Raw genomic sequence first — 16,068 nt, forward strand, 5'->3', positions numbered from 1 at the left:
AAACTAGCCAGTGTTCCGTCAGAACAACAAAAGGCTTTCTGAAGTATGCTAATAACAACCAGAGGCCTAAGGAAAGTATTGGACTGATAGTTTATGGAGATGGCCACTGAAAAGTGGGGATGAAGAACAGACAGAGGCATTTAATGCTTTAGCATTGCCTCAGTCTTCAGTGTGCATGGTAGACCTGGGGCTTCCTGGTCCTATGAGTCAGAAGACCATGGCTGCAGAAGCCGTGACTTTCCATTGGTGGACACTGCAGTTGTAAGGGAGCAGTCCTTGGGTTTGGAGCTGGACATGGGCATCCTGGGGAGAGCCCCACAGGCCTCCACCCCATCTGAGCCCCCAGGCTCCAGAGCCGAGGTCACCATGGTGTTCTGTACTAACACGGTGCTGGTGCTGCAACAGCTCCAGTGCCTGCACGGACGGTGCTGCGAGTGGCAGCACCAGCAGCACTGGGGGTGCCAACCTCTTGTAGAGGAATGCTCCCAGCTTCACTATTTTCTCCGAAGTTTCTTACACGTGCATCTTCCCCCAGCCTGCTCAGGATGGGGCAGTGGCTCTGCTGCTGTGGGTCCAGGTGGGTACCCCAACAGCTCGGGGACGCGCCGGCACAGCAAGACCTTGCAGCAGCCATCTTGCTCATGCCCAATGCTGTCTGCCCTGCAGGGATCACCCTGGCCCTGAGCAGCACTGTGAGCCCGAGCTGGCATTGCCCGAGCTGCTGCTCCGGGCACAAGTACGGGTGACCCAGGGCAGTGGCCAAAGAAGAGGGACCTCCTCCTCTTCAGAGACACACTGGTCATCGCCAAGACCAAGTAAGACAGCCAGAGCCCAGCTGCCTTTCCTCCCAGGCCCTGGCCCTGGCACCAGGGCACCAGAGCAGGGACAGCGAAGGAGCAACCCCAGTGCCCCAGGGCACTGGATGCACCCGTGGCCTTGCCCATGGCTGGTGGGCACTAGATGAGAGCCAGCAGGCTCGGCCACCTCCAGCTCACTCCCTGCCTCTCCTCTCTGCAGATGTGGCAGCACACCGAGCCCGCTGCTGTGCCTGGCATTTGGCCTGCTCCAGGTGCTGAGCCGTGGGAAGGGCTCAGCCAGCGATGCTGCTGAGGGGGAGGAGGAAGGGAAGGCCTTCACCTCCCTTGTTTTCCTCTGGCCTTGTGGCTCCTGCATCATCACCTTCTGGTGAGTCTCAGTGCAACGTCCCACCAGAGGGGTGGGCAGCTCCTCTGTTCTGTCCCACTGGGCATCATCTGCTGGGGCATAGCAGGTGCTCAGGCTGTTTCTCCTCTCTTTTGGCAGCTCCCGAGCAGTGAAGGAGATCTGGGTCAACGCCCTCCTTGGGTAAGCCCTGCCTGGCACTGCAGCATGGACAGTCTGGGCAGCCAGAGCACCTGTCATGGAGGGATGTTCCATGTGTGGCATGGGTGGTGAAACACCTTGATTGAGCTGGGCAGAGGTTTCCTCACAGCTGCAGGCAGAGGTGTCACCACTGCTGAGCAGGCACAGCTGGCAGGACTGTTTCATCCAGCTGTGTCCAGCCAACACCTGCCGAGCCCCATCCTCACCACTGCCCCTGCTCCTGCTCCACTGCCAGGCAGTCCTAGCTGCTCCTGGCAGTGTGGAAGTGCTCCCCAGGCTGGCAGCAGAGGGAAGAGCTGGCTTGGGTCTCACACAGCTCTTTCTCTGCCCCTTCCCCATGCACAGACCACCCAAAGGAGTTCAAGGAGCCAGGGTGACCCAGCTGCCATCCATAAGGCTGGTGTTGAAGGAGCTGAGGGGCCGCCGTGCTGCGAGTGTCCCTCCTGCCTCTGCTCTGCCCCGAGGGGCTGGCCCAGCCCAGCATCAGCTGCATCGCTCCTCACCTTCTGCCCTTTTCCACTTGCCCAGGGGACAACACTGAATGCCAGCAGCCTGGAGAAACTGCTCCAGTGCCAGACTCAGGTCAGGGTCCCTTGCGGTGCAATCTCACCCCTCCCCACCTCTCACACACAGCCAGGGGCTGATGCAGCTCTCCAGGTGCCCTTTCTGTTGTGGGGCTCCTTGGTGTGTGCAGCCCATTTCTTGCAGCCTGGTGCCAGGCAGCTGCCAGTTCCTGGCCCCTCTGCCACCGAAGGCAGACATGGCCCTGTGGATGGTGAGTGTGGAGAAGACAGGGGCAGGATGGCCCTTCTCTCTTGCTCTTGCAGGCAGGCATACCTGCTGCGATAGGGCTGCCACTGCCCTTCCCACATGGCACGTCCATCCCCATCACTCTACAGCAGGAGAGAGCTGAGCCCTGGGGCCCCTTGCTCCTAAATGATGTTGCCTCTCTCGTGCCCTCAGTGGTGGTGGGACAGCACTGAGGGAGTCTGGGAGCACTCTCCTGGTGCTTCTCCTCCACAGCTCTTTGCTCTGTTTCCCCTGGCAGCAGGCGGGACATGCAGGAGCAGGTGGAGGCAGCCCCAGCCATTTGCACGGCCAGGGACCTTGGCTGTGGCAGAGGCACCAGGGCCATCGGGCTCTGCTGGTGCAGGAGCTCTGTTTGGCCTGCCCCTGGCAGATCTCTGCAGCCAGGACGGCATGCTGCCTCAGCCCATCCAGGTAAGCCAGCTTGGCTGGGGTGTCCCCATCACATCCCACCCCATCCCATCCCGCCGGCTCCTCCATAGAGAGGCTGTCCACAGCACCTATCTCAGGGCCTGTCTCCAGCCCAGCATCTCTCCACCTCTGTGCCCTCGCGACCTGCTGGCTCTGCTCAATGAGCATGGCCCATCCACAGAGGAGATCTTCCTGCTGGCAGCCAGCCAGCGTGCCTGCCGGGAGCTCAGGGAGGCCCTGGACAGCGGGGTTCCAGTGCAGCTGGAAAACCAGCCTGTGCTGCTGCTGGCTGTCCTCTTGAAGGTGAGCCCTGCTGACCCACAGCCCTGCAGCTCCGGGCTCTCTTGGTGCTGATGGGCACCTGTGGGAGCACAAGCACAAACCCAGCTGCCTGCTCACGAGCCAGAGGGTTGGGGATGCTGCGGGTGCTCCTGGGAGCAGTGGCCAAAGCCTCAAGCAGAGCCCTTGGCACTGCAGGACTTCCTCCAGAAGATCCTCTCCAAACTCCTCGACGTTGAGCTGTTCGAGGAGTGGATGAGAGCCATGGATAAGACCAGCAGACAGGAGAGGCTGGCAGCACTGAGAGAGTAAGTGTGGCAGCAGCCAGCAGGGACTGGCACAGGCTGGGACTCCAATGTAAAGCAGTGGCCAGCCTGAAATAGCCATGGCTTCTGCAAGCCACCTCCTGCTGCTGTGGGATTTATGTCTGGGGGAAAGAGGCACCAAAAAGCTTTTCTCTCCAGCGAGCACTTCCCACAGGTGTTGTAGCTTGCTCCAACAAGGGCCCTTTTCAGAAGGGCAGGGAGGGAGGGAGGTGGCCATATCTCAGCAAAGGCAGCCCCTGTGCTGTAGAGCAGGCAGTGGCCTTGGGTGAGATCAGCCTGGGAGACCGGTGTTGTCAACACTAACTTCATTAATGCTGTTGCTCCTGTTCCCTCAGGGTGGCCAGCAGGCTAGCAGAGGCCAGCCTGCTCCTGCTGCTGCACTTGCTGTTGCTGCTTAGCAGCATCAGCAAAAATGTGGCCAGCACGAAGATGACTGCTGGGAACCTGGCCACCTGCATGACACCAAACCTCCTGAGCCCACCCCCAGGAGCTGCCCCTGGATGTCCTGGCTCTGGAGACAGGGAAGGTACGCTGTGTTCACCAACTGGCTACAGCATCCCCAGTGCAGCCCAGCTTTGCTGCTCAAGGGTCCTGGCTGGCTTCTCCTATCAGCAGCCCGGAAGAGCAGCCCCACGGCTGCACCTTCCTGCACAGAAACGTGGGTCAGGCTGGGAAAGGCTGTTTGAGCCCTCATCAGCCCTCTCAGTGAAACCAGTGGTTTGCTGTGTGCAGGTGACCCAGCTTGTCAAGTTCCTCATCGACCATCATGAGGAACTCTTCGGAGAGCAGGTGGCCAGGCTGACCAGCGAGGGGGCTGAGGAGACACCAGCCCCACAGCCAGAGGTGGAAACAGCAGAGATAAGTGAAGTGCACGAGCAGTGTGACAACAAAAGGCTCCCCTCTAAGAAGGTGGGGCTGCTGCCACCACAGGGACAAGCACGGTCATCCACCAGCCTGCAGCTCTGCAAAGTGCAGAGCAAGGCTGATGCAGGTTGGCCATCCCACTTTGTGAGGTGATCCCACCACAGCTGGCTCAGCTGAGCTGAGCAAACCCATCCAAGGGATGTGCCTTTTAGAGACAGGTTAGCAATTGTGCAGGGAGGTCTTTGCCCCCTGCTAACCTACACATTTGCATTGCAGGTGCTTCCCATCACTCCCGAGAGCGAACAGCAGAGGAGCTTTTCTGGGGAGAAAAGGTAAAACTGCCTGGCTTTGCTTGGTTCAAGGTAATCATGGCTTCACCTGTCTAAAAATACTGTTGAATAAAAAGGTTCCCAGACTCTTCATGGAACACCAGGAAGTGAAGAGCAACCTGGGAAGAGGGCAGCGACGGGCCACCGTGCAGAAAGAAGAGCAAAACTGAGCTCCCAGTGATGGGCAACTGAAGAAATTCAAGCAGCAGAAGAACAAGGCACCCAGGTATGTAGCAGAGCCTGTGCTCCATCTTTTTGCCAAGCTGTGAGTATAGGAAACGTTCCTGAGGTGCACAGGATGGTCCTGCCTTGGGGGAACATGTATGCCAGGAGAAACATGCTACCCCAGCATTGCCTGCCAACCTGTGATTTTAATATGGCAGAGAGAGGGATGCTGCTGCTTGGGTTTTGGAAAGGACTATATCCCAGCTTCCCAGTTTCCCTGCCAAGCCCTGCTGCCTGGCAAGGGGGCACTGCACATCTCTGTCAACTTCCCATGACCTTGGGCTATTACAAGTACTGAGAAGGGACTAAAGCAACACTGTAGTTGCCAGTAAGGAACCAGTAAGGAACCTCTCTCCTGTGCTAGCAATAACCCTTTTTACAGCATAGCTCTGAAAAACCCAGGAGCCCAGTCCTGCCTGCTCCTGCCCTCATGGCTTCATCAGTGCTTTCTGACTCTGCCCTTGTAGGTGCCCATCTACTGCTTTGGTTCCCCGCACGCACTCTGCTGCCTGGGCTTGGAGTTCCACCCTGCAGCCCCAGCATCACCTTGGCAGCGGCGAGGACAGAGCCACCATGTCCTTCTGCTCTGGATGGAAGGTTCCACCACATCCCCCCGGAGCCAGAGCAGCGCCCTCAGACCCATCCCAGCCCTTGCAGGAGGGTTTGCTGCCTCGCTCCTCAGCTCTGCCCACCAATGCACGCCCACTGAAGCATCTCCCCAAGTGGGGAGCTGGCCTCTGGGCTTCAGATGTTCACTACCATGTTTGTTACTATCATTGTTACTACACTGGTTGCTATGTTTATTAATACACTTGTTACTGGGTTTATAACTGCTTACTAGTCTATTTCTATGTCTTTCAGAAACAAATTTTAGGATATACTTTAGGATAGATATACGATATAGTTTAGGAAACAGGTTATAGGATATAGGATATATTTAGGATATAGACTCTATTCTGAATTACTCTTTAGATGGTGCCAGATACATAACTGCAGCGTAGACACTGTTCAGTGCTGGTTTTGAGAGGGATATATTAAGGATAGTAAGCTCAAGTCTAGCTTCGCACTTCATTTCTCTGATTTATTGTGAAGTCTTGCTCATCTGTGACCATACAAAAGTACCATTGCAAGATCAATCTTTCTTACAGCTTTAAAATACCTTCTTCAGTGGTGAACTTAAATTTTGCACCTCAGAGATAGTAACACACATTGTAGAATACTTCTGAGACCCAGGATACCTATTTACATGTGTAAAACATCTGCCTTGAATGAATACAGTTAATGATAACTCTTTGTTGACATTAGCTAACAAATTACATGTAACTGAATTTTTTAAACAAGCTTTTATCTACATTTATTGATTGGAATGTGACAACTTTCTTCTTGTCCAATGTCTTTATCTCAGTTTTTTGGAGATATCGCATCAAGGTGATATTTAAAAGTTGCCATTTAATTTCAGCTTGACAACATAATGACATTCACAGAACATCTCTCAGAGTTGCTGAACAAATAGAAGCAATACTTGATATGATATCTATGCTTGAGGGTGCATAATGAACATGACAGCTTCATGCCCTGAAAATTAATCACTTGCAATGCAACACATAAACTGCAAGGTAGAATCATGTTTTCTTTTGGGCTATTTTCCCAAAACAGGCATCAAACAATAATATGGAACATAGTGCACTAAAGTGTTTATTATTATATTTAAGTCTTTATTATTACTATTATAAAGTGCTTATTATTATTATTGAATTTTAGGTTTACTTTAAAGAATACAATATTACACTCAGTTTCACAGTCTGTTTTTTTTTTTTCCTGTTGACATGATTGAATATAGCAGACTTGATTGTGGCAGAAAACAGTCCTCACCACATTTTCCTTTTTGACAAGAATATAATTCTCTTTCTAATGATGATTCATTTCTTCATAGCACTTTCAGATAAATTACGCACATGGGACACAAAATACTCAAAAGTAGCAATGCAGTCCTTAAAAATGCAAGCAGAAAATAATACAAAGTTACAGTGGGACACAAGTGATTCACAGTCCTTGTCCAAGCCTTCAAACAGTGTGAGTTTCCTCCTTCACAGCACTGCAGAGAACCTGCATGTGTGTGCTGGTGGTCACAGGCATGCAGCATGCACATGCTCTGGGTCCTCTCTGGCTCAGAAAGCACTGCCCAAGTTGCCTTTATGGTCATTGATCAGAATGTGTCTGACAGAGACAAGTAATTTCAACTGTCACCCATTTCTCACACCAAGCCACTATCATCTGAATAGTAGCCATCTTTTCATTTTATTTCCTGACTCTCCTTATCAGTATCATCCCACCTGATGTGAAGTTTTCACCCAATCCATACCTGAAGTTTACCTCTCCAAGTCTCAGTCTGCAGACCTCTGCATTTCCTGTCTGATAACTTCCCATTCCCCTCTGATAAAAGTTACTTAATACTTGCCTCTTCTTTGTTGTCCCTGGATTTTTAAAAGCTTGGGGTTGAGGGACCAGCACCCCTTAATAACCATTCAGTTACACCTAGACACAAAATCTACACAGATGCATATTCTTTCCTAATGCTTGGCTCTAACAATTGCTCTTCACAAAAAGTATTTTCTGGAATAGAGGGTTGGGGAGAAGAAAAATGATTATCTGATAAACAACTCTGAAGTCAATCAGCAGGAAATAAAGGCAACAAACAAGAATTAGTAGCCTTCCTAGGGAAGAAAAAGAGACCACAAACAATCTGAGTAAGTTTCTGTGTTATTTCCTGTCCACTAGACCATACCAACAAATTCTGTTCAATGGCTAAGAGGCATTCATTTCCTGGGAAATCTATTGTCACTAGGATGGGAAGAAACATAGATTGACAACTGCACATGTTCTCATAACAGATGCAACACAGAGAACTAAATGAATTGAATAGAAAATAGTAAGATAAATATAGTGCTATCTACATTTACAAAAACAACACCCCCAGTATAAATGTGCCCATAGGGCCTTACTGACAATGCCAGTGATGTCTTTTGCATCCCTATTTCACACAGCACACCATGATTTGTTCCACAATGCAGCCTTGCTAAGTCTAGCGTACACATAGAGAATACAACCTCCCCTTCTGTTCTGCAGTTTGCCTGATTTATTCTCTGTCACCTCCACACATGTATTCAGTGTATTTTACATGAGTCTTTGACATGTACAGTTGTTTGTCATGTATCCCAAGGCACAAGGACTACTGACAACTTTGCTCTTTAAGCAGAAACATACTGCTTAATCACTCTGCCAAGTCTTCTAAAATAGAAGAGGACACTGTAAGGACCATTTTCCTTGTAATTAAATCACTTTTACCTCAGTCAACTTCACAAACTGTTACTTAGTTATTTGACTTACTGAATCCCCAATACGTACTGTTTTATTTGAGTGGAAGCTTTATAGACTGTCATAATTATTATGGTCTCAGTATAACTGTGCACCCAATTAGTCACTGAAAATCTATCTACACAAATTTTTGAAGAGGTATTTCCAGCAGGCTTTAAGGAAAAGGCCTATGCAGCATCCTTCAGTTTTTAGTCTGAAGAGGCTAATTGCCAATGTGTCCTCACCCCAGATAAAAGCCACTAATGAGTTCTCCCATTTATATGTTTGTACTGGGCTTCATTAACTACAAGATTCGGGATTTCACTCTCAGTACTAACCAGTGAGACTCTTCACATTGAAAAATGTTCACCAAAGAGGCAGGAAGAGAGATAGTTCTCCTCGCTCACTGTAATGGGGAGTCAAACACAAAACAGAGTATAAAAGGGACATACAGATATTACCAAAGCAAAACTACAACTTTTTTTCTTTTTATGTAATTAAGAAATATGATAACTTTATCTCCTCCATGAGAAAAATAAATGCATTTCAAGGCAAAAAAAAAAAGAAGAAAAAGTTTAGGAAAACACCACCATGGAATGGAATTCTACAATAGATGCCAAAAGATGAAATCAATCCCTTGTGTGACTAACAAGCAAGTTGCCTAAAAAAGAGAAGGACATTTCAATTGTTTGAATTCTCAAAGAAAGTAGATAATGAAACATAACTTTTTATAAAGATTTGTAACTGTTGTCTGTTTTGTACGTTGTAAATAAATTACGCCACTTTCATTTTACCTGGCTTGAATTAAGAGATTTTGGTGTAACTTGACAGCAATAGGATACCCACTATCCAGAACATCAATAAACGAGCCACTGGGATGCCTTAGTAATCAGGTTCCTCAGCACATTCTCCAGACTATTCAAAAGTCACATAACCAGTTTCTTTAGAGGTTACACAGGACAGGGTTAGACATAATTTCAGAGGTGTCAGGGGGAGAAGAAGGAGGAGAGAGGCCTTCCAGTTGCAGGTGGTAACCAAGAAGGCCCTCCAGCATGCAGCAAGATGCTGGGGAGCTTGTTGGAAATAATCTGTCTGGGAGAACATGTCCAGCCAGGCTCTCCAGTCTTTTCTGTTCATCATCATGCCAAGAACAGCACACAGAGTGAAAAGGAGACCATCATGTCATTTGATGAGAACTTACAAAAAAAGAACATAAAGAACAGCTGCCAAAACATGGAAAATTGTGTGTGCGTGACACTAACGAAATTGTGATATTCTTGTGGCAGAAAGGACAGGAAGTAATATAATAAAGAAGCAAGAGCAAAAAAGTTCTGCTTGACTTTACCAGCAAAAACTGTTTTTAATTGTGACTGTTGCAGATTAGGACTGTAAACTGAGCTACTCTCCATACCTGTAGCATAAATACCGATACACCTAAAAGGAGCCTTGTGGTCTTATTAGCAGATAGAAACATAAAAAGAAGTATGTTGTCTTCAAATTACAGCCACTGACTGACTGGAAAAAGAAGCTGGAAAAGCAGAGTAGATGCAACCTGCAGCGTTTGGGTGATTAAGTGCCTTCACAGAACTGAGATAAAAACTGATGAATTCTCATGTTTTTTGATTTCTGACCCTTATGAAACAGCCACACTGTGCTGAGACAGCTTCATATCTTCTCAGAGCAACTATCAGGTTAGCTTTGTTTGCTCAAGAGAATATATTTACATGCCAATATAGAACATTTGACAACAGATGAACTAACACGCACAACAAAGTTTGGAAGCTGAAGGGCAAATAATTCATGAGCAAAGATGAATGGAAAAAAATTACTTTGTTGTTGTTACCAAATAATGACAGCCAATCATGACAACATTGTGCATGAAATTGGAGATCTTTCTCTACTAATTCAATTTTTTGTGTGCAGTTCTTTCTAATGAGAAAGTTGGGGGGAACGCAATCAAAATAAACATATTAAGTTCCAAATGATTTCCAAATGATTTCCAAATGAATCTGCTCACAGAAAGCTGATAGTTCTATCATGATATTAAAGAAAAAGTTACAAATAAACCAAAATTCATGCAAGTTTATGAAGTACAGCCAGTAAAAATAGTTTTATTCTGTGAATTTCTACATCATCAAAGTAAACCCCATGATTAATCTAACAAAAGGTAGCAGGTGTATGGCATAAAGCTTTTTAAAAACTAGCCTTCAGGTACTAGCAAGGGCCATTATGGTCTTGCCAGAGTACAACTGACTGTGCGTTTTGTACAGCTTGAGAGAAATAAGAGAAAGCTTTACCAGCACTTTGAAGTATCAAACAGTCCCAAGTACCTACTTTGCTGTAGCTAAAGCCTCAAAAAGTACCACAATGAATACCAAAGACACAAGACTTCTCTTAATGAAGGTTGTGGAATTAATCTATCATACTTTACTTTGGAGCTAGATGTATTTTTATCAGTCTAAACACTGTGATGAAATTTGGAGAGACACTGACATAAATCATAATCTCAGTTGAGGTTTCTCAAGGCTTTTTTTATAATTGCATGCTAGGACACTCTGTGAAGCACTGCCGGGACTGGACACGTGTTGGAACATGTCTGTATGCCATCACAAGTCTTCACCTGAGATCCCATCTGTCCCAGCTCATCATCAATGATGATGCCAGCAGAAACAGTGACACAGTCAAGCCATTAGGTCTCTTCAGACCAGATTTCAGGAAGGGACAGCCGTAGTTAGCAGCAGCACATTTAATCAAACAGCTTTCTCATCCCACAAGGTTAACACTTTCTCCTATTAACTTAGCCTCCTTATTTTGCTATATACACACTGTACATATACTAAAAGACATACTGCCACAACTGCAGTATTCCTTTCAGATATATGTTACTTAAAAGAGTTTTCCCAAACTTGGAGCTGAAAAATGTACTGAAGTTGCCTATAATCCTCAGATAACATATATCCCCTACTCCAAGTAGATTTCTTGGATTAACACATTTTGGTTTATGCAGCTTTTTGGCAGTAATTTTCACATAATGCCTGTACCTTTCAATGGCATAGGTAATGTAACTATGAAAAATGTAAGTACAAAAACAGCTTAAGATGATAAGCCACTGTCCATCATATTTGAAAGATCATGGCAGTCAAGTGAAGCTCCCGATGACTGGAAAAAGGGAAATATAACCTCAGTTTTCAGGAAAGGGAAAATGGATGACCCAGGGAACTACAGACCAGTCAGTCTCACCTCTGTGCCTGGCAAAATCTGGGAGCAGATTCTCCTGGAAGGCATGCTAAGGCACATGAAAAACAACAAGGTGCTTGGTGACAGCCAGCATGGCTTCACTAAGGGGAAATCCTGCCTGAGCAATCTGGTGGCCTTCTACGATGAGACTATGGAACTGATGGACAGCGGTGGAGCAGCTGACATCACCTCCCTGGACTTGTGCATAGCGTTCAACACTGCCCCGTGTGACATCCTTGTCTCTAAATTGCAGAGGCATCAACTTGATAGGTGGTCCACTCAGTGGATAATGAACTGGCTGGATGGGTGCACGCAAAGGGTTGTGGTCAATGGCTCAATGTCCAGCTGGAGACCAGTAAGGAGTGGTGTCCCTCAGGGATCGGTCCTGGGAGCGGTCTTCTTCAACATCTTTCCACTCAAAAGGAGTTGTGCAATGAGGAGATCCTTATTTACCTGAAATACCTGGGAAATTTTAGCACCAAAAGCACTTTCAAAGACACAAATCACAACAGTTACAGGTGGAAAGAGTACTTTATTTCTTTCTAACTACAGTTATTTGTTTTAGTTCAGCTTAGTTAATTTGAGCCTGGTTTAGTTTAGACCCTTCCGTTTAGCTGGGCAGAATCCTCCCTTGCAGCCTGAGAAAGGAAAGGCAGGGCAGGAGCGGTGCCGCGGTGGTGCGAGAGCAGTGCAAGAAGAAGGCAGGCAGAAAGGGCCAGGGAAGAGCTGAGGAGGGCGGTGCTCAGTACTCCAGAGGACAGCAGCAAGTCCCGGGGCCAGGCTGGGGCCAGGCTGGGAGTCCAGAAGGCTGCCTCCCCCCGGATGCGGGGCACGAGGGCCACCTGCGTGGAGCACGAGCAGCTGCCTTTGGGACACAGTGAGCCAAAGGAGCCCCATGAAGGGGCTGTGCTCGGCTGCAGAGGAAGGCAAAAACCCCCAGGGACGCTTGCTAGTCCAGCCTGGGGGGAAAAAAGCCCTTCCCCCCCAGCTGCAGGACACGAGGGGCCACCTTCGTGGAGCATGAGCACCGGGCGATAAGGCAGCCAGAATGGAGCCAGGAGCCCTGACAAGTGGTCACGCTCAGTGCTCAGAGGAAGGCAAAAAACCCCCGGGGACCGGTGCCAATCTGCCCCGGGGGAAAATTCCTTCCTGACCCCAGTGCTGGCGATCGGCTGCTCCCTGAGCAGCTGAGCAAGACCTGCTCCCGGTCCACACGCTGCTTACGCCTGCAAGGGGACAAGGGGACACTGGCACTGCTTTTTCTGCTTCCACCAGGAGCCATCTCAGGGACTTCCACCAACAGCAAAATGCCCTTGGCCTGATGAATCCTCGGAGCACGAATCCTTGCTGTGCTTGACAGTGGGAGCTCCAGAGCACTGGGGGAGGGCACTGAGCCACCTCTGCATCCTTTATCTTCTGGCTACTGCCACTCTCTCCCCAGCAGGTGAGGACGATGAGCTCCCCGATAACTGAAGCTAGATTCCCTTGCGATGATGTTTTGAGCGAGGCCCCTCCAGAAGCTGCAACTGCAGCACAGAACCTTCCACATCTTTGTGCAGCTCCAAGCGTTCCCTCCCTCAGCCTGCCCCGCAAGCAATTCCCCGGTGCCCAGCAGATGATGACAGCGAGCTCCCCCATGACTGAAGCAGGATTTCCATCCATGCGATGAGCTTGGAGCGTGGCCCCTCCAGGAGCTGCAACTGCAGCACAGAACCTCCCACATCTTCGCGCTTCTTCAAGGCTTCCCCCCATCAACCCCCTCCCCCCTCCCAGGAATTCCCCCCCTGCCCCAAGCACTTCCTCTCGGATGCCCTCAGGCTGCCAGCTCTGTCCTGCTGGCAGCGCCGGGCACTCTGGCAGTGGAACAGGGGAGGGCGCTGGACTCATCCTGCCCCAGAGCATTGTGATGCTGCGTTGCCGGGTGCTGGCACTATGACAGCCCTGCCCACTGCAGCCCTGCTGCTGCTGCTGCCCCTTTGCCCAGCATCCCTTGGAGAACGGCCTTTGGGCTGCTGGCCCTGAGGCAGTGCCTGTGCCCAGGAGGCCCAGGGGGATGTCCCTGCCCATGGTGGCAACACACTGGGCATCACTGTGGGGTGTCCCTGTAAATAAATCTGTGTCTTCAGACCGTATCCATAAAGGCTTGGTGTCATCAGCAAATACACAATACTCCAAGTGAGGTCTCAAGAGAGCAGAACAGAGGGGCAGAATCACCCCCTTCGACCTGCTGGTCATAGTCCTTTTGATGCAGCCCAGGATACAGCTGCTTTTCTGGGCGTGAGCACACACTGAAGCCGCCTCAGCTTAAGTTTCTCATTGACCAATACCTCTAAGTCCTTCTCTATAGGGCTGCTCTGAATAACTTCTCTGCCCAACCTGTAGCTGTGCCTGGGGTTGCTTCGACCAGGTGCAGGACTTGCACTTGTCACAATTAAACTTCATCAGCCCACCACACAAGCATGCAAAGGTCCCTTTGGATGGCATTCCTTCCCTCCAGCGTATCAACAAAACCACACAGCTTAGTGTCATCGGCAAAATTGCTGAGGGCGTACTCAATCCCACTGTCCATGTCACCGATAAAGATGTTGAACAAGACCTCTCCCAGCACCGATCTTTCTTCTTGCACTGCTCTCGCACCACCGTGGCACCGCTCCTGCCCTGCCTTTCCTTTCTCAGGCTGCAAGGGAGGGTTCTGCCCAGCTAAACGGAAGGGTCTAAACTAAACCAGGCTCAAATTAACTAAGCTGAACTAAAACAAATAACTGTAGTTAGAAAGAAATAAAGTACTCTTTCCACCCGTAACTGTTGTGATTTGTGTCTTTGAAAGTGCTTTTGGTGCTGAAATTTCCCAGGTATTTCAGGTAAATAAGGATCTCCTCATTGCACAACTCCTTTTGAGTGGAAAGATGTTGAAGAAGACCGCTCCCAGGACCGATCCCTGAGGGACACCACTCCTTACTGGTCTCCAGCTGGACATTGAGCCATTGACCACAACCCTTTGCGTGCACCCATCCAGCCAGTTCATTATCCACTGAGTGGACCACCTATCAAGTTGATGTCTCTGCAATTTAGAGACAAGGATGTCACACGGGGCAGTGTTGAACGCTATGCACAAGTCCAGGGAGGTGATGTCAGCTGCTCCACCGCTGTCCATCAGTTCCATAGTCTCATCGTAGAAGGCCACCAGATTGCTCAGGCAGGATTTCCCCTTAGTGAAGCCATGCTGGCTGTCACCAAGCACCTTGTTGTATCTCGTGTGCCTTAGCATGCCTTCCAGGAGAATCTGCTCCCAGATTTTGCCAGGCACAGAGGTGAGACTGACTGGTCTGTAGTTCCCTGGGTCATCCATTTTCCCTTTCCTGAAAATGGGGTTATATTTCCCTTTTTCCAGTCATCGGGAGCTTCACTTGACTGCCATGATCTTTCAAATATGATGGACAGTGGCTTAGCAACTTCATTTGCCAGCTCCTTCAGCACCCGTGGATGGATTTCATCAGGTCCCATGGACTTGTGCACATCCAGGTTCCTAAGATGGTTTCGAGCCAGATCCTCTCTTAGTTCCATGTTCCTCTTACACCATACTTCACTGAGGGTTGTAAAACTATTCTACAGAGCTGAGTCACTTACTTGTGTTTCATGAGTGTTGCAGGGAAAACCTGCTCGGTCCAGACAACTTAAACCAAATTGGGAGCAAAACACTTTGATGAGCATTTGAGCACGTGGAATTAGGCAGTACTCAGTGAAGTGTAGCATTCCAGCAGTAATAGAAGAGGTAAACCCCCAAACCAGACACATGAATCTTAACAAACACAAGCAAATCTCTAAGCACCCTATGTCACAAACATTACCCTGTGTAAGAAACACAGAGGAGATTTCTTGAATTCTCCTTTCCAAGAAGAAGACCTCACCATAAGCAGTGGAGTAGCAAATGCCACTTGGTGTATTGGTAAGGAATGGTGAGGAAATGCTATGTGCTCTCTACATATCTGCAAAGTTCATGCAGATGGAACCCAAACCCTTTCCTTTCAACTTTGGGATCGCCACAGTCAAATGACTGTACGTGGTATCAAAGCCTTTATGGATACGGTCTGAAGACACAGATTTATTTACAGGGACACCCCACAGCGATGCCCAGTGTGTTGCCACCATGGGCAGGGACATCCCCCTGGGCCTCCTGGGCACAGGCACTGCCTCAGGGCCAGCAGCCCAAAGGCCGTTCTCCAAGGGATGCTGGGCAAAGGGGCAGCAGCAGCAGCAGGGCTGCAGTGGGCAGGGCTGTCATAGTGCCAGCACCCGGCAATGCAGCATCACAATGCTCTGGGGCAGGATGAGTCCAGCGCCCTCCCCTGTTCCACTGCCAGAGTGCCCGGTGCTGCCAGCAGGACAGAGCTGGCAGCCTGAGGGCATCCGAGAGGAAGTGCTTGGGGCAGGGGGGGAATTCCTGGGAGGGGGGAGGGGGTTGATGGGGGCGACACTTGAAACTGCATGAAGATGCGGGAGGTTCTGTGCTGCAGTTGCAGCTCCTGGAGGGGCCACGCTCCAAGCTCATCGGATGGATGGAAATCCTGCTTCAGTCATGGGGAGCTCGCTGTCATCATCTGCTGGGCACCCGGGAATTGCTTGTGGGGCGGGCTGAGGGAGGGAACGCTTGGAGCTGCACGAAGATGCAGGAGGTTCTGTGCTGCAGTTGCAGCTTCTGGAGGGGCCTCGCTCAAAGCATCGCCAAGGGATCCTACTTTAATTATCGGGGAGCTCATCGTCCTCACCTGCTGGGGAGAGAGTGGCAGTAGCCAGAAGATAAAGGATGCAGAGGTGGCTCAGTGCCCTCCCCCAGTGCTCTGGAGCTCCCACTGCCAAGCACAGCAAGGATTCGT

The sequence above is a fragment of the Melopsittacus undulatus genome, chromosome 2 (genome assembly GCF_012275295.1).
Source record: "Melopsittacus undulatus isolate bMelUnd1 chromosome 2, bMelUnd1.mat.Z, whole genome shotgun sequence".
NCBI classification, from domain to species: domain Eukaryota; kingdom Metazoa; phylum Chordata; class Aves; order Psittaciformes; family Psittaculidae; genus Melopsittacus; species Melopsittacus undulatus.